Here is an 18,626-nt window from a genome sequence, read left to right on the forward strand (position 1 = left end):
CATCCCCAGCTATAAGCAGTTAATTCCATAAATCTATCACACTGTGCAAAAAATAAATAAATAAATCCTATTATTTCCTTCTTAGTTCTTACACTTTTTTAATGTATAAACATCCACCCCCTGTCCACTTTTCCAAATCCGGTCATGATAATATATATACACCTGGTCAAGATTTCCTCTCAGAGTTTTTTCTAAGCTGTAGAGTCTTAATCTTTTTAGGTTGTCTTACAAGTCACACTTCAGTTGTTTTAATGTTTCCAACATCTCTAATTCCAATGTAAAATCCCCATCAGCTAGAACATAATTTAGTTTTGGTTTTAGTTTAACCAGGGAAAAAACCCAGGAGGTGGAAACTGCAAAAAAACAGACTAAAGAAGACTAAGCGTGCTCAGTGGCCACAAAATGCTAGCCAGCATGTTGGAGGAAGAAAAAGAAAAGAAAAATGGGATGGGCGGGGAGGGCAGGGGGAATGGAACTGAGTATCCCACAAATGTCAAGCCTGGCTGAATCCCTGAACAGGAGCACTCCGCACTGCAACGTTTTGTTTGCTGGTCCCATTTATTTAATTAAATAAGCAAATAAGAAAGCCAGAAATCCCCTGTGATTCACTGGGACAAAAATTTTGAACAGTTTATTCCAATACAAATTCCACTAGTCTTCACCTTATCATGAAGGCAAGTAGACGTGAAGAAACTAGGCGGTTCAGAACTTACTGCCTCCTCACGAGGACTGCTTACAAGTGGAAGTCATAAATGTGGCTGCTGCAGCACAATGCACATTTGTCTACAATGATGGCAACAAATACCTTAATGACATCAGTATATATAGCAATGATATAGCAAGAGATCCTCAAGGAATGGTACTTCTTTAGCACCTTTCTCCAGAAGATATTATAGCCAGAGGGTCAAAAACATGGCCACAAGTATACTGTAAATAGCAGCATAGGACAAGTGAAGTATTTGGGAATTTTAGCATACGGTCTTGCAGTTGCTCAGAATTAGCAGCAGTAATTGCCTCTTGGAACAAAAAATTCAGTGGGTAAAGCCTCTAGTCTCTCACTGTCCCAAGCTGCAATGTTTTAAAGTACAACTCATGGGAGAACATAGGAATTGCTCACATGCTGCATTCATATTAATGATAAATAAGACTGTGTGTGTCCCCCTCCCTGCATGCAGTTTCTCTCTCATTTGCAATAAAATTAACACAAGAACAACATAGTCATATTTAGCTTCTATTGTATGAATTCTACCTACCACAAATGAAACATCTCAGTGAAAAAATGTGCTATTAAGGATATTTTCAGGACATGAAATAAGAACACGTCCAATCAACTGCAGCTTAACTAGTTTGCTTGCCAAGTTCTGCTACCTCTTTACTTGGCTGTGGTTACAAAAAATATTTTGGTTTAAACAGAAAGACAAATGAATAGATTTCCTCAGCCCTTGAGCTCTTTTTTATACAAACATTCAATACTGGCAAGAAAGGAGAAATACAGGAAAAGAAAAGAGTTTGGGGAAATTACCTTAAAATTAAAGAGTCACAGAAAAGAGTGACCTAAGGATCCTGCAGATAATTAATAGACAAGCACGGTACTTATGTAAGGTTTAAAAACAAATGAACAGACCAACATACATACATTCGGCTGGATCTGAAGTGTAGATTCTAGACTAAGGCTGCAATACTATACAATCCTATCCTAAGTTATATGAGAGTAAGTTCCATTTCCATGAACTCAATAAGCTTTGCTTCTGAGTAACCATGCTTAGGGTTGCACTGTAAATTAGTAGAACTTGGCTGTCACACAACACAATAAGCCATGATGGTTTATTTTTCTGAATTAGCCATGATGGTTTATCATGCCATCTATGAGCAGTTTTCCCCAACCACGGTGGTTTATTTAGCAAAATAAGCCTCTCTGATAAGCAATGGTCTGCAGTGAGGTTTATTTTAACTATCATGGCTTACCGTTTCATCTGGTGCTCCAGAGTGGTTTAAACAGATCGCCTCCAGAATCACTTTGCAAGAACGGTCAAAACCACTGCCACCACTCTGCTCCTCTCAGGCGATCTCTGTTTCTGAGATCTGCCTAGCAATGGATTGTGCTCTCCACCCTCACTTCACTCCCTCAGCAGTACACTCTGCAAACTTCCAAAGTGTCAAACCCCCACGTTTCCCACGGAGAGGCATAGCCACACAGGGGTTTAGTTCTGCCTTGGGTGCTTCACCACGATGGGAACCTGTGTATGAAATGTTGTCCTGTTCCTGCAAACTTCCAAGTGTTTAGAACCACCACCCCTTTTCATGCAAAGGTGTTTCTGCTTGCACATGTTTGTAATCACACAGGGTTTGGGTTGTGCATCGGGTGCCTCTCTACAAGGGGAACCTGTGTATGAAATTTTGTCCTGTTCCTGAAAACTCCCAAGGGTTTAGAGCCACTACCCCCTTTTTGGTGCAAGCAAGCAGGGGGGAAGGGCAATGTGAGGAGAGGTGGGGAGTACCACGGGTTGGGTGGGGGGATGGCAGTGGGGGTGCAGACAGGCAGGGGGGTCGGCTGGGGAACGGGGCAGTGAGGAGTGGTGTGCTGCGGCTTGGGTGATGGCCATGGGGGTGCTAGGAAGTGGGTGTGGATCAATGCCAGGGTGAGATTGGTGACAAGGCAGAGACAGAAGAAGACACCCCCTAGCACACAGCCGGCCAATCGGGAGAGAGGAATGTGATGTAGCTGCGGCGCAAGGGCCGGCGGGGAATGGTTTCCAGTGCAAAGGAAGCTGGGATACCATCCCGGCCAGGTGGGAGGACTACAGAGGGAGGAAATAAACTACTCTGCATAGATTATTTGTCTGATCATGTGAGGGATCACAGAAGCTTATTTTCCAGATAAGCTACTGTGAGTAGCTTATAAACCACCATGATTTAAAGTGACATGCGAACTCACCCCTTAAGTTAAATTTAAATAAATGGGACACAGTCATGACGTAAGTCCCATTGATTATCATGGGAACAGTACAACTAACCTACAGTGCAATCCTACGCATGTTTATTCAGAGTTAACTCTCACTCATTGGAGCTTACTCCCAGATCAATGTGCATAAAATATGGATCCAACCTATTATTTCCAGAGACAATATCTAATGAGAATGCAAAATCTACTCATATTACATATATGCATTTATTTATTTAATGTATTAATCGCCCATCTGGCTGGTCACCCAGTCACTCTTCAGCAATATACTCTCTTTAAATGCATTGCTCCACTTTTTTGTAACAACTTCTAAGTGCATTTCAAGATTTGAGAGCATTCCTGAAAACACTTGTGGTTAACAGTTGCAAAATAAGAACACACTATAGTGAACACACTATAAGAACACACATAAGTTTCTGAGGACAAAAGTCCACAATTTTTACACTTCAACTAATATAAAGTTCCAGTTTCACCACTTATACCGAAGAAGAAGCTAAATTTTATCCCAAATACCTGAGACTTCAAAAACTCCAGATGTGACATATATTTCTAGAAAGGCGGCTACTGGCACCACTCTGCCAGTTTTCAATGAGCCTGTTGCAATTTCATGTCAACATCCAGTGTTTTAAGTCCCATTGACTCCAATTGAAGAGATTTAAGCACATGCTTAATTATTCCATTCAAATCAGCGGGCCTCAAAATACTTAACTTTGGCAGGAATGTGGCCTTAATTATCTTACCAGTAAAAGTCTGTGACACTTTCACATTGCCTATCAAAACTGCAACAGCAATTCTACTGGACTGGATAACGAAAAAGAACTATTCTGTTTTTATAAATTCTTTCCTGACAGATTAAAACAATTTCCTGTCAGTGGACTGAGGGCATGGAAGTCACTTTCAGTAAATCAAAGGACTAAGCTATTAGCACTGTGAGTTTAAAGGAGGGATGTATCAGATGCAAGGGGTGTAAAAGCTAACAGCAAAGTTGCCTGTTCCCCATGCTATACTAAGCGGGGGCGGGGGGGATCTGTATACATTGCAAGGAACAAGATGAAGGAATGGAAAAGAGACAAATGAAGATGGAGGGAGTCCTATGATTCTAATGTTGGCGGCAATAGAGGTGTTTGTTGATTAGAATCTGAATGTTTTATTGAGGAAATGCTGCCTGCAGCTTGAGACCCCCTGCTGCTTAAATAAGGGCCAGCCAAGCAATTCTTGTTACTACCACACCATCTGAAATTTATGAGTAGGGCCGTAAATGAAAAACAGCCGTTGTTTCAGCTGCTGGGCATGAGCATGCCCTTTACTGCACCAGCAGGAAGGGGGGGGGGGCAGGGAGAAGGTGTTTGGGAAAGGAGAGATGAAAAGACTAGAGAACTCAGACAGGGAGGCAGAATGGTCAAAGCCCACAAGGTGGTTTCCTGTCTAAGGGCAACTGAAATTCTGCCAGGTCTTCAGTCAAATAGATCGGCTTATCTAAGCTTTACAGCTGAGTGACCTGGGCTGCAATCCTATGCACACTTATGAATTCCATAACCCCTTATTTTATATTTGTATGAGTCAGCTTTGTCTACAGTTATACAAAATGATTAGTACAGACTAATTATTATGAACACTGACTAGTCTAATCAATGTTCATAGTAATTAAGATAAGGTATTCTTTACAAAAACTGTACAGGTCAGTGCAGAGGAATGCTGCAAAATAATTTAAGATCTGTAGCAGGTCAGTTGCAAGTCAATTAAGATTATAGGCTTAATTTATTTAAATTTGTAGCCCATCCATCTCAGACAAGTGTTTTAGGACAGCCCTGTCAGGAAGGATAACCTGATACAAAGTGACTTGCCCAAGGCCATCCAGCAAACTTTGGAGCTGAGTTGTAATCTGGACCCAAGTTTTGCTCACCCAAACTCAACAGTCTACCATACTGGGTACCATTTACACATTTACATATTTACTTTTCCCAGGATATTTCCATTCACCAAAAATGATGACTATTTCCTCTCAGACAAGCAACGATGTATTTCAGTTGTTTCCAACACAATGGCCTGGTTTGGATGTCACGCTAAACAATAGTTTAGCTTGAGGTGAACAAGCCACAGTAAGTCTCAGGCTCATACACTCCCCACCCCTCTGGCATGCCAGCTGTAAGGAATTGGAAGTTTCCACTTCCGTTTTTCCTTAACCACAGATTGTCATGTTGTTCAGACCTGAAAAACTGTAGGTAAACTGAACTATGGTTTGCTTGAAACAAGCCAACTTCAAACCATGGGTTATGAAACTGGCTTGTTTAAACAAACCATAGCTAACATTAAGCACACTATGGTTTAGCATGGGGTCTGTATGTGACCTATATAATATGTGTCAGAAGTCACCAGGCTACAACTGGTACTCCTAGAATGTGTGTGTGGCATCCATGTAGTGAGCTAATTAGGGCAGATCAGGCTGTAAGGGTAATTCTGCCCACCCACCCTCAAACTGACCTTGAAGGCTAAGGTCAATCCCTGCCCATCCTGGCTTGTAGTCCAGGGAGGGGAGATGGTAAGGCAATTTTTGCTGAATATTATTAATGCCTCCCTAAGGGAAGGTAATTTTCCATCATGTCTGAAAGAAGCAGTTGTTAGACCGCTTCTGAAGATGTTTTTCTTTGACTCCCTAGACTTCAATAATTATAGGCCAGTAAGTAATTTACCATTCTGGGGCAAGGTAATCGAGAAAGCAGTGTCCATTCAACTCCAAGCAGTCTTGAATGAAACTAATTACCTGGACCCATTTCAAAATGGCTTCAGAGCAGGATACAGAGTTGAGACTGCCATGGTCACCTTGGTGGATGATCTTCGCCTGGGAATCAATAGGGAGAGTGCATTCCTGTTGATTCTTTTGGATTTCTCAGAGGCGTTCGATACCATCGACCATGGTATCCTTCTGGATCACCTGAGGGAGTTGGGAGTTGGGGGAACGATTCTGCAGTGGTTCCGCTCCTTTCTCTCAGGATGGTTCCAGATGGTGTTGCTCGGAAATAGTGTTCCTCGAAAAAGGAACTATTACATGGAGTCCCTCAGGGCTCCATTCTATCCCCAATGCTGTTCAATATCTACATGAAACCGCTGGGAGAGATTATCAGGAGGTTTGGGGCTGAGTGTTATCAGTATGCTGATGACACCCAAACCTATTTCTCCTTAACATCTTTATCCAAGGAAGGTATGACTCCTCTGAATGACTGCCTGAAGTCAGTAATGGGCTGGATGTGGGAGAACAAGCTGAAGCTGAATCCAGGCAAGACAGAGGTGCTCATCGTGAAGGGTCATAATTCAGGTACTGAGGTATGTCAACCAGTTCTGGATGGGGTTGCACTCCCCATGAAGGAGCAAGTTCATAGCTTGGAGGTGCTTCTTGACCCAACCCTGCTCCTGGCACCCCAGGTGGAGGCAACGGTGAGAAGTGCCTGTTATCAACTTCGGCTGATATGCCAACTACACCCATTCCTGAAACATGTGGACCTGGTAACGGTGGTGCATGTGCTGGTAACCTCTAGACTTGATTTCTGTAATGCTCTGTATTTGGGGCTGCCTTTATACTTAGTTCGGAAACTTCAACCGGTACAAAATACGGCAGCCAGGTTGGCCTCTGCAACATCCCGTGAAGACTATATTACACCGGTTTAAAAATCTTTACACTGGCTGCCAATTCGTTTCCAAGCAAAATATAAAGTGCTGAATTCTTCCCTTTAAAGCCTTACATGGTCTAAGTCCAAGGTACCTTAGGGAGCACCTTCTCCCCTACGTCCCAGTCCGCCACCTAAGGTCTTCTGAGGGCTATCTGCTGCGGCTGCCTAATGTGAGACTGGAAGCCACACACAAGAGGGCCTTTTCTTTTGCTGCCCCTCAGTTGTGGAATGACCTGCCAGTTGAAATGTGCCTGCTGACCTCGTTGAAGGTTTTTAAGCAGGCATTAAAGACTATTATTCCGGCAGGCCTTCCCTTTTTAGAACTCTTGTTCCTTTTGCTGACTTTTGTATACTGTTTTTAAGCAGTGTTGTTTTCAGCAGTGTTTTATTGTTGGATTTTTTAAAAAATGTTTTTAGTTCAAAGTTGTCTTTAGTTCTATGTTGTTTGTATATACTGTCCGTATGCTTTCAGGTAAATGGTTTTTAAATTTGTATATTGTATTTTAATGTTTTAACTGTTGTAAACCGCCCAGAGAGCTTAACTATGGGGCAGTATAGAAATTTAAGAAGGAGAAGGAGAAGATTTCTAGGTGTGCCTGAGCCTTGTGTGGCACAGAGTGGTACGCGGCAGTATTGCAACCGAAACTCTCCCCATGACCTGAGTTCGATCCCAGCGGAAGCTGGGTCCCAGGTAGCTGGCTCAGGTCGACTCAGCCTTCCATCCTTCCGAGGTCGGTAAAATGGGTACCCAGCTTGCTGGGGGAAAGGTAGTCATGACTGGGGACGGCAATGGCAAACCACCCCGCTACAGTCTGCCATGAAAACGCCAGCGAAAGCGGCGTCCCTCTAGGAGTCAGCAATGACTCGATGCTTTCACAGGAGAAACCTTTCCTTTTTTCTGGGCCTTCACCTGGGTAGCAGCAGTCTTAACCATGTTTGCCTAAGGACCAGGAGCTGCTTAATATGAGTAATCCAACATATGTACCTAACACTTTTGGTTTAGTTCATGCAAACACAGCCAAAAGAATATGGGCCAAGATTTTTGCAGCAGGGAAATATTGTGAGAACAGAAATGTCTTGCAAATGGTGTAGGCTAGCACAATCCAACAAGGAAGGCAATCTTTTCATATGTCTTAAGGAGAATAGGTCCTTGAAATCTATTTGAAAAGTAGCCACACACAATAATGGCACAAATACTTATGGAATACTTCAGTAACTGAGCCCATTAAGCTCAGCTGGGGAGGTTTTGTCCAGTGAGTGGAGACTCACAATAGTGCAATCTTGACAGAAGGACTAGGGTTATGGAATTCTTTACAGAGATTCCCCTAGGTAGCAGCTATTTCACCATAAAATATCAACAATAATTAAGGGTCTGTTATTATTTTGAAAGTTGATAAGCTACTTGAAGCTGAATTTGAGTTTGCATCATTGCATTGTTTTGTATTGCTGAATTTTGAACAACAATACCATTTTTTGTTTTCTCTGTAATTTAGAGATATACATTCAACTCTATGTTTGTTATTGTTAACAACCTTGAACTTTTTGGATGTAAGAAAAGTAATAGGCAAACTAAATTGGATTAAAAAAATAACATGAATGGCGCAGGTCTGTACAAACCCAGTGAAAGCCATACAGTTAGATTAAATTGTCCATTTGGCCAAATGATAGGGAATAAAATCTTCATTTTTGCTAACTCTGCCTCAGTGTTAGACCATAGCTCATTATTAAATGTATATGCATCCAAATCATCATTTTTTGGTAGTCTACATGCAATCTCTGTGTTAGACTGCTTTCAGTTAATTACAACTGAGAAAGTGAATATTTGTAGAGTCATCATTAAACTCTACCACTATTACTCTTATTGGCAGAAAATGGACTATATATATATATATATATATATGGATTATAGCACATTGCAATCCAGAAACCAGTATTGCTATCTGAATGATGATTGCCCAGTCACAATTCTGTGTATAGGGGACTTCATCCCCTTAAGTGATCATCCAACCCCAAATTTACTACAGTGTCCACCAGAGATAAAGAGGCCTCAATTAAGAGCAATGCTAGTATTCATCTATAATGCTTCATGTCTGTTACCTTATTCTAGCCTCCAGTCCAAAGGGAGAACCACCGCAATAAAATGGAATATTCAGTTTTGGCCCTTACATTGCCCGCCTCCCACACACGCTGGAAACTGCCTCAGTCCTATAATGAGTGAGATCTTCTTACTAGAGTGAGAAGGAGGGAAAAATGCACTTCCTTTCTTCTATATATTGCTCCCCCCACAACCTCACACACTTAATTTTCACTCCTCTCCCCCCTTCAGTTCTGTATAAATTCAATTTGACAACCCTGCTAATTGGATAAACGTCGTTCCCTATGCTCCTTTAAAGCAGTTCTCTTTTCTTTTCTTGTTTTTGGAGGGCGATTGTGGCTGTTCTTTAACATGAATTCCATCTGCTTTATTTCTCCTCTCCCTATTCAATATCCTTCCTGAATATTTATGAAGTGTTTGCCACCCCTCCTTCCAACCTTCTCTCTTTCCTATCTCCTTTTGCTCCATCTCACCTCCCTCTTTCCCTCCTTTAGCCAACCAACCCCTCTCCCTCCCATGTTCCTTCTTCCTTCCCAGCTTGGCTCAGTTATTCCCCTCTCCTATCTCTCATTGCCCTGGACAATAACCTTCCAAATGTATCCCCCCCACACACACACACCCCGCTTTAGATAAACACAGGCAGTGTCAAGTGTGAGGAGAAGGGGGGAGGGAGTTCAACTGCCAGTCAAGCCTCAGGTCTTCAATGAGGCCTAGAGGCCTACCCTAATCTGCTGCATGCTTGCCATATGGGAGCTGTGTTGCCCTGGGAAACGCTAACAGGCAGAACGGAGCTTAATAGAGTCCATATTCATTGTAATGCAGTGAGATGGCTCGAGGGACTATTGCCCCTTGGGTCTGTTTTCATTCTTCTGTTCCCTCTCTTTCTTTTTTCCCTCACTTTTTTCTTTCTTTCCTCTTTTCAAAAGACAAGGTCCCTGGAGAGCTCTAATCTGGAGAGGCTGGGGCTCAGTGAAGGGACAAAGTTTGGCGCTTGTAGAGGGGAAGAAAGATGGCTGGGAAGATGAGGAAGTGGAGTGGACAGTAAAGGAGCAACTAATAAGCATGCCGTGGGCCAGCTGTCAAGATGTCCGTAATGCCTCCTCTTCGTGTGATTACCTGCATGCAGAGGTGGCAGGAGTCCCTTTCACTATAAAAATCTTTGCCCTTGACAGGAAGCTTGCAGACTTTTGAGATGACCTGGATGGAGGGTGTAATACAGATGTCCATTTACTGAGTAAGTTATTAGAAGTATACATGAAACCATAAAGAAAACCAGTTGCCTGATAACATCCAACCAAATGGTGAGAAAAAATGTGCTGGTCCCACAATAACTTCTCTTTCTGGTGGAGCACAGGTGTGTGATAAAATTCTCCTCACCTCTTGGCAGGTGGTTATGACCAGATCACATATTAGACTGTGGATAAATAATCATGCCCCTTCATGGATCACTGCCTTGTTGTGGCGAAGGGGCTTGCGTAACTCAGTGAAGCCATAAGCTATGCCGTGCAGGGCCACCCAAGATGGACAGGTCATGGCAGAGAGTTCTGACAAAATGTGGTCCACTGGAGAAGGAAATGGCAACCCACTCCGGTATTCTTGCCAAGAAAACCCCATGGAACGTATCACAAGGCTAAAAGAGATGACGCCGGAAGATGAGCCCCTCAGGTTGGAAGGTGTCCAATATACTACTGGGGAAGAGCAGAGGGTATTTCCAAGTAGCGCCAGAAAGAGTGAAGCGGCTGGGCCAAAGCCGAAAGGACCCTCAGCTGTGGATGTGTCTGGTGGTGAAAAGAAAATCCGATGCTGTAAAGAACAATATTGTTTAGGAACCTGGAATGTCAGATCAATGAATCAAGGTAAGCTGGAGGTGGTCAAACATGAGATGGCAAGATTGAACATCGACATCTTGGGAATCAGCGAACTAAAATGGACAAGCATGGGCGAATTTAATTCAGGTGACCATCATATCTACTATTGTGGCCAAGAATCCCTTAGAAGAAATGGAGTAGCACTCATAGTCAACAAAAGGGTGGGAAAAGCAGTACTGGGGTACAATCTTAAAAACGATAGAATGATTTCAGTACGAATCCAAGGCAAACCACTCAGCATCACAGTAATTCAAGTCGATGCCCCAACCACTGATGCCGAAGAAGCTGAGGTTGATCGGTTCTATGAAGACCTACAACACCTTCTAGAACTAACACCAAAAAAAGATGTCCTCTTCATCATAGGGGATTGGAATGCTAAAGTAGGAAGTCAAGAAATCACCGGGATAACAGGCAGGCATGGCCTTGGTGTACAAAATGAAGCAGGACAAAAGCTAATAGAGTTTTGCCAAGAGAACACGCTGATCATAGCAAACACTCTTTTCCAACAGCACAAGAGGCGACTCTACACATGGACATCACCACATGATCAATATCGAAATCAGACTGATTATGTCCTTTGCAGTCAAAGATGGAGAAGCTCTATACAGTCAGTAAAAACAAGACCTGGAGCTGACTGTGGCTCAGATCATGAGCTGCTTCTTGCAAAATTTCAGCTTAAATTGAAGAACGTCGGGAAAACCACTAAACCATTCAGGTATGACCTAAATCATATCCCTTATGAATATACAGTGGAGGTGAGGAATAGATTTAAGGGATTAGACCTGATAGACAGAGTGCCTGAGGAACTATGGACGGAGGTCCGTAACATTGTTCAGGAGGCAGCAATGAAATCCATCCCAAAGAAAAAGAAATGCAAGAAAGCAAAGTGGCTGTCTGATGAGACTTTACAAGTAGCTGAAGAAAGAAGGGAAGCGAAAAGCAAGGGAGAAAGGGGAAGATATATCCAACTGAATGCAGAGTTCCAGAGAACAGCAAGGAGAGACAAGAAGGCCTTCTTAAATGAACAATGCAAAGAAATCGAGGAAAACAACAGAATGGGAAAGACTAGAGATCTCTTCAAGAAAATTGGAGATCTTAAGGGAACGTTTTGTGCAAAGACAGGCATGATAAAGGACAAAGAAGGCAGGGACCTAACAGAAGCAGATGAGATTAAGAAGAGGTGGCAAGAATACACAGAAGAACTATACAGGAAAGATGTTAATGTCCCTGATAGCCATGATAGTGCGGTCACTGAACTTAAGCCAGACATCCTCGAGAGTGAAGTCAAGTGGGCCTTAGGAAGCATTAGTAACAACAAAGCTAGCGGAGATGACAGTATTCCAGCTGAGCTATTTAAGATCCTAAAAGATGATGCTGTTAAAGTGCTGCATTCAATATGCCAACAAATTTGGAACATTCAACAATGGCCGCAAGACTGGAAAAGGTCAGTTTACATTCCAATTCCAAAGAAGGGTAACGCCAAAGAGTGTTCAAACTACCGCACAATTGCGCTCATTTCACATGCCAGCAAGGTGATGCTCAAAATCCTACAAGCTAGGCTTCAGCAGTATGCGAACCAAGAACTACCGGAAGTACAAGCTGGGTTTTGAAGAGGCAGAGGAACTAGAGATCAAATCGCCAACGTTCGCTGGATCATGGAGAAAGCAAGAGAATTCCAGAAAAACGTCTATTTCTGCTTCATTGACTACGCTAAAGCCTTTGATTGTGTGGATCACAACAAACTGTGGCAAATTCTTAAAGTGATGGGAGTACCAGACCACCTTACCTGTCTCCTGAGAAACCTGTACGAGGGTCAAGAAGCAACAGTAAGAACCAGACGTGGAACAACCGAGTGGTTCAAAATTGGGAAAGGAGTATGACAAGGCTGCATATCGTCGCCCTGCTTATTTAACTTATATGCAGAGTACATCATGAGAAACGCCGGGTTGGATGAATCACAGGTTGGAATTAAGATTGCCGGGAGAATTATCAACAACCTCCGATATGCAGACGATACCACCCTAATGGCAGAAAGCGAAGAGGATCTAAAGAGCCTCTTGTTGAGGGTGAAAGGGGAGAGTGCAAAAGCTGGTTTGAAACTCAACATTAAAAAAAACTAAGATCTTGGCATGTGGCCCTATCACTTCCTGGCATATAGAAGGGGAAGAAATGGAAGCAGTGACAGATTTTACTTTTTTGGGCTCCAAGATCACCGCAGATGGTGACTGTAGCCATGAAATTAAAAGACGCTTGCTCCTTGGGAGGAAAGCTATGGCAAACCTAGACAGCATAGTAAGAAGCAGAGACATCACCTTGCCGACAAAGGTCCGTCTAATCAAAGCTATGGTTTTCCCAGTAGTAATGTATGGCTGTGAGAGCTGGACTATAAGGAAGGCTGAGGTCCGAAGAATTGATGCTTTCGACCTGTGGTGCTGGGGAAGACTCTTACGAGTCCCCTGGACTGCAAGGAGGTCAAATCAGTCCAGCCTAAAGGAAATCAACCCTGAGTGCTCATTGGAAGGACAGATACTGAAGCTGAAGCTCAAATATTTTGGCCACCTAATGCGAAGAGAAAACTCTCTGGAAAAGACCCTGATGCTGGGAAAGACTGAAGGCAAAAGGAGGAGGGGACGACAGAGGATGAGATGGCTAGATAGCATCACCAATGCCATGAATATGAACTTGAGCACGCTCCGGGAGAGAGCGCAGGACAGGAAGGCCTGGCGTGCTATGGTCCATGGGGTCACGAAGAGTCGGACATGACTGAATGACTGAACAACAACAAATAATCACGGTAATGATCTGGAATGGATAAGGAAATCTCTCCAGAAACAGAAAGCGTTAGGAAGCAGTCACTGCCAACTACACAGGATAGGGGGAGCCCTCAACTGGGAATTGGATTTGCAATAAAATGTCAAATATGTGTTTCTATTAATAATGCTCTCTGCAGCCAAAGCACTTCCTGCCACAACTCTGTACCACACAAAATCTGCAACTACAATTCTTCTCTAATGGCTTTCTCTCTTTCCACCTCAAACTAATGTTCAGGTTACTCAATAACTCAAGAAAACATAGCCCTCAAACACTTACATGAGGGGTGATGAACTCGAAACCATGCTCTATCATGCCATGTCATTCTTAATACTGTAAATCTTACCAGATTTCAAGCAGCAGCTTTGTAACAACAATTAGCTATCAATGCCCACAATAATTTCCAAGAAAACAGAGAATACTCATCCCATAAAAACAGACATTAAGGGTGCAATCCTATGCATGTTTAGACAGAAAAAAGTCCTACAACTCCTAGCATTCCCCAGCCAGGCATGCTGGGAATTGTAGTACCTTTTCTGCCTAAACGTACATAGGATTGTGCCCTAAATCACTGTGTTCACTGTTTTTCCCAGACTATTTGCCAACTTAATTTTTTTTTTTGTAGTTTTATCAGACAATGCCTGTCTAAGTCAAATTGTTAGAAAGTATAAGACAGTAATCTGTTGTAAGGCTGGAATCTGTGATATCAAACACTAATATAATGTTGCGTAACACCAACACTGATAAACAGGAGGGCTGGTTCACATACCCCTTTTAACATGGTAAAGTCTCAAATCACATTGCAAATCATCCATAGTAAAACAATCCATGGTAAAACATAGTAGAACAATCACTTCACAATGCTCCCAGTGCAACGTGTTTAGTGGATTGGCAGTTGTCATAATACAGTGGTATGAAAATACCTTAGTTACATGTCTTCTACATTTTGTCTTGTCCAGCAAAGAACCTTTACACGTTGTCTCTGCATAGCCAGCCTTAAACATTTTTTTGTTGCTGACTCAGTCAAGAGATAATGAAGTTTGAAGAGACATCTTGAAGTATTTTTAGAGTAAAGGTGAGATAAAATGTCTTAATTAAATAATTAGGGCATTTGTAAAAAACAGATATCATCAGTTAGAAAGGAAGAAACTTATAAGGACTTGAGCCTTTCTATGTCCAAGAAAGAACCCAAGAACTAAAGACAGGACACCTAGTGGAAAAGTTAGACATCTGCGTCCTTCCTGCCTTTTCATGAGACTTCATCTCACCACTTCTGATATCCACAAATTAAAGAAATTAAATTTAGGAAGCATATTTACCTGGGATATACATATTAATTTAGCTCTCAAGGTAACACAACAGGAAACTAGTGCTTCCTAGAGCAATCATGGAAAGAGCCGAAACGCTAGTTTCCAGTCAGGGGAGCTCCCTTCTGCTAGTTCTGCTGACCTGCTCAATTCCAGAAATGAGCATTTCAATTCATTTCCAGTTGCTTTAGGGTTCTGCAAGTGCATGGGCAGCTTTGGACACTGCTCAGAGGCTCACAATTTTGGCTTGGCTTACTACCTAACAATGATTTATGCTCACCACTGAACCCTGCCCCTCCTACAAATCCCCTGCACATGCCAGAGGATTGGGGAAGTGATAGAATCCATGTCTCTATTACTGAATGAAATATTAATGTTTCTGTTGTCTTGATGCCTTCTTGGTTACAAGTACCCACAACATCTCTTTCATGGAAATATCTGTTTCTGCTTCATTTGGGACACTGTCTCCTAACCTGGTGCCCTCCAAATGTTTTGGACCAACTCCTAACAGCCCCAGCTGGCATGGCCAGTGGTCAGGAATCCTAGGAGTTGTCAACCAAAACATCTGGCTGGCACCAAGTTGGGGAAGGCTGATCTAGAATCTAGATGCAAAATGAAGTCCAAAACCTACCTTTCTAACTAGATTCTATCTAGATATTGGACTTTATTTTGCAGTTAAACATTCTTAAAGAATTTTAATGCCTACTTAATAGGAACATGAGAAATTGCCTTACACCTGGTTAGACTATTTGTCCATCTACCCTAGTATTGTCTATTCTGACTAGCAGCAGCAATTCAGGGTCTTTGACAGGGGTCTTTCCTATCACCTACCATATGATCTTTTTAAGTAGAGATACCAGGGATTTGATCTTTCTGCAGTCCAGAAAAAAAACATACAGTCCACTGATTATACAAACTGGTTGTAAGGTCTATCTGTCAACCACACTGCATGTTTATGTGTTTCTATACTGATCATTTGTTCATAAACAATCCATCCATATATCAGTGAGAACCAAGCTCAAATTTATTCTATCATGACACCTGCAACCAGTGAAGTAGATGTATCCCTACACCCTGAGATTGCTATTTGTGGTGCTTTTATGTTGTGAATAATAACAACAACAACAACAACAATAACTAACTCATTCTCTGAGTGTGGACCCTTACGTAGCTTAAATGGCACTATCCGCTCACAAGAGGGAGGAATCAACAGGCTTGGGGGAATCCCAAGGTTTTCAGAAGTAAAAAAACGCAAAACCCTACAGGGGAAGGGAATTCCCAAACCCACCTTAATGAGGACTGAACATGCACAATGGCCACAAAATGCAGATTGACTAATGGGGGCGGGGGAGGGGGGATACTCAGAAAACCTGGTGTGGGTAATGGAATGGAGTATTCTGAAAAAAGACATGCCTGGCTGGCTTGCTAACTGGCAGGCTAGAACTTTGAACAGGACCACACCACATTGCAACTTTTTGTTACAGGTACCACTAGCAGCTAAACAAAATGCCCAAGTTACCCTCCTATGAATAGTGAACCATAACTTGTTAGCTAATATCGAATTGTCACTACAACAAATGAAGATTTTTATTGCATTTTAACTAGATCTTGGTTTTATGAATTGAGTAATAGCCTATTTTTCATTTCTTTTTCATTCAATTAAAATGGAATTCCTACAAAGTTGGATGAAACATTGCAAATATTAGTTCAAATTAATTAGGTGTTCCTTGACCATATGCCTATCGATCTCAAGCTGCAATCCTGCCCCTTCAGCCTGTACTTCGCCTTTGCCAGGGGGGTCATAGATCCTCTTTTGGGAGAAGACTGAGCCAAAGTAGGAATTGAGCACCTTTGCCTTTTCTTTGTCATCTGTTATCGTTTTGCCATCCTTATTTAACAGCTGAGCAACCATTTCTTTCCTCTGCCTTTTACTATGCACGTAGCTGAAGAAAGCCTTTTTGTTGTTTTTAGCATCCCTCGCTAACCTCAGCTCATTCTCAGCTTTAGCCTTCCTGACACCATCCCTGCAATTCTGTGCTACCTGCCTGTACTCTTCCTTTGTTACTTGGCCTTCTTTCCACTTCCTATATGCATCCTTTTTTGTTTTCAGGTCATCCCTAAGCTTTTTGTGAAGCCACATTGGCTTCTTCTGTTGTCTTCCACCTTTTCTTCTTGCTGGAATTGTTTGTAATTGTGCCCTGAGAATTTCCTTTTTTAAAAGCTCCCACCCATCTTGGACTCCTTTTCTCGTTAGCGTCACTTGCCATGGGACCTTACTGATCATTGTTCTGAGTTTATTAAAATCAGCTTTCCTAAAATCCAGGGTACGTGTTTGGCTACACTCGGCTTTTGCTTCCCTTAGAACCAAGAACTCAAGTACAACATGGTCGCTTCCCCCCAGAGTTCCTGTAACTGCTACTTTATCCACTAAGTCATCTCTGTTGGTTAGGATCAAGTCAAAGATAGCCGATCCTCTAGTTCCTTCCTCTACTTTCTGTAGGAGGAAGTTATCCGCCATACAAGTCAGGAATTTCCTGGAGGGGCCATGTTTTGCAGAATTTGTCTCCCAACAAATATCGGGGAAATTGAAGTCCCCCATTACTACATCATGCTTCTTTAAAACATTGGCTATTTGCTTTTCAAAAGTTTCATCCTCGTCTTCTCTTTGATTGGGGGGCCGGCAGTAGTAGACTCCGACCACCAGGTTCCTTTTATTCTTTGCTCCATTTATTTTGATCCAGATGCTCTCAATGGGGCTACCAAGCTCATCCTCCTGTATTTCTGTGCAGAGATATGTATTTTTCACATACAGTGCAACCCCACCCAACAAGTTCTAGTTATCTAGTTCTAGTTATCTTAGGTTTCGTAATGCTTGGCAACATCAAAACCTCTAAAACTTTAGTGCATACCCATTTGAATTCTCAGGTGGGGACTGCAACTGCAAATTGTATTTTTAGCATCACTAGTTTCGTGGCATTGTGAGACATCAGGACACTACACTCCTAAAGTGAAATTACTGTACATAAAGCAGTTCTTTCATGGTTATTATGTCTGGAGTAACTTTATTCTTGACATACAATTTAATATACTCTTTCAAGTTCCTGTAATCTCAAGTATTGTGGTGTAAATGTATTGGTATTAAGACCTCCCAAAAATAAAAAGTTAAAATTAAGGGCACAATCCTATGCATGTTTAGAAAGAAAGAAATCTTACAACTTCCAGCATTTCCCAGCCAGTCATGCTGTCTAAACAAACATGCATAGGATTGCACCCTAAGGAATATGTAGTTCAAGCTCATCTTTTTCCTGCAAAGTCATCTTAGATGTGTCCCTAAGTTGTAAGGCAAATTTATTGTTTAATAATGTGCATGTGTAGGGCAGAGAATATAGGGAGTATGAATTAACTGAGACTGAATTCTTCTAATCAGACTAATTGCAAATTCATGTTAATGTGATCTTAGTTTTGGGGAAGGTTTGACGATCAGACCCACTGGTTTTCCACTGGATGGAAAAATGCCTCAGTTTATAGAAGTAAATAACATTAAGTGCACAAGTTTCAAACCCTGCACCCTGAAGAAGTTCCCTACTCCCTGTGCTGCCATGACAGCTGGTTAGCAGAGAAAACTTCAGATACTTCAATCCAAACAGGAATTGCATCTGGAGACTGATAGTGTAGTTGAACATTCGATTATCAACAGAGTCCAATAACATGCTTCTTCTCCATCTGTAATTATCTGGATCTCTTTAGTCTTCAAGTCAGAGCAACTTGTGAGGACTTGACTTAGAGCCACTTTGTTGAGTGCCAGAGCCTCTCTGAATTCATCAAAGATGTCGTACCTCTCCACCCTGCCTTGGAACTCTTATCCTTACTCACCAATTACCCATGATCTTAGCAGCTCTGATTTTCTTTGCTTCCTTC

General features: G+C 42.2%; 1 protein-coding gene across 4 annotated transcripts in view; it reads right to left on the minus strand.

Annotated features, from left to right (window-relative positions):
- BOC (BOC cell adhesion associated, oncogene regulated) overlaps positions 1-18,626 on the minus strand; it is a 99,014-nt gene that overhangs the window by 50,298 nt on the left and 30,090 nt on the right. The window lies entirely within an intron of this gene.

The sequence above is a fragment of the Heloderma suspectum genome, chromosome 3 (assembly GCF_057233095.1).
Source record: "Heloderma suspectum isolate Gila_16-S chromosome 3, 16-S_ref, whole genome shotgun sequence".
Classification (NCBI taxonomy): Eukaryota; Metazoa; Chordata; class Lepidosauria; order Squamata; family Helodermatidae; genus Heloderma; species Heloderma suspectum.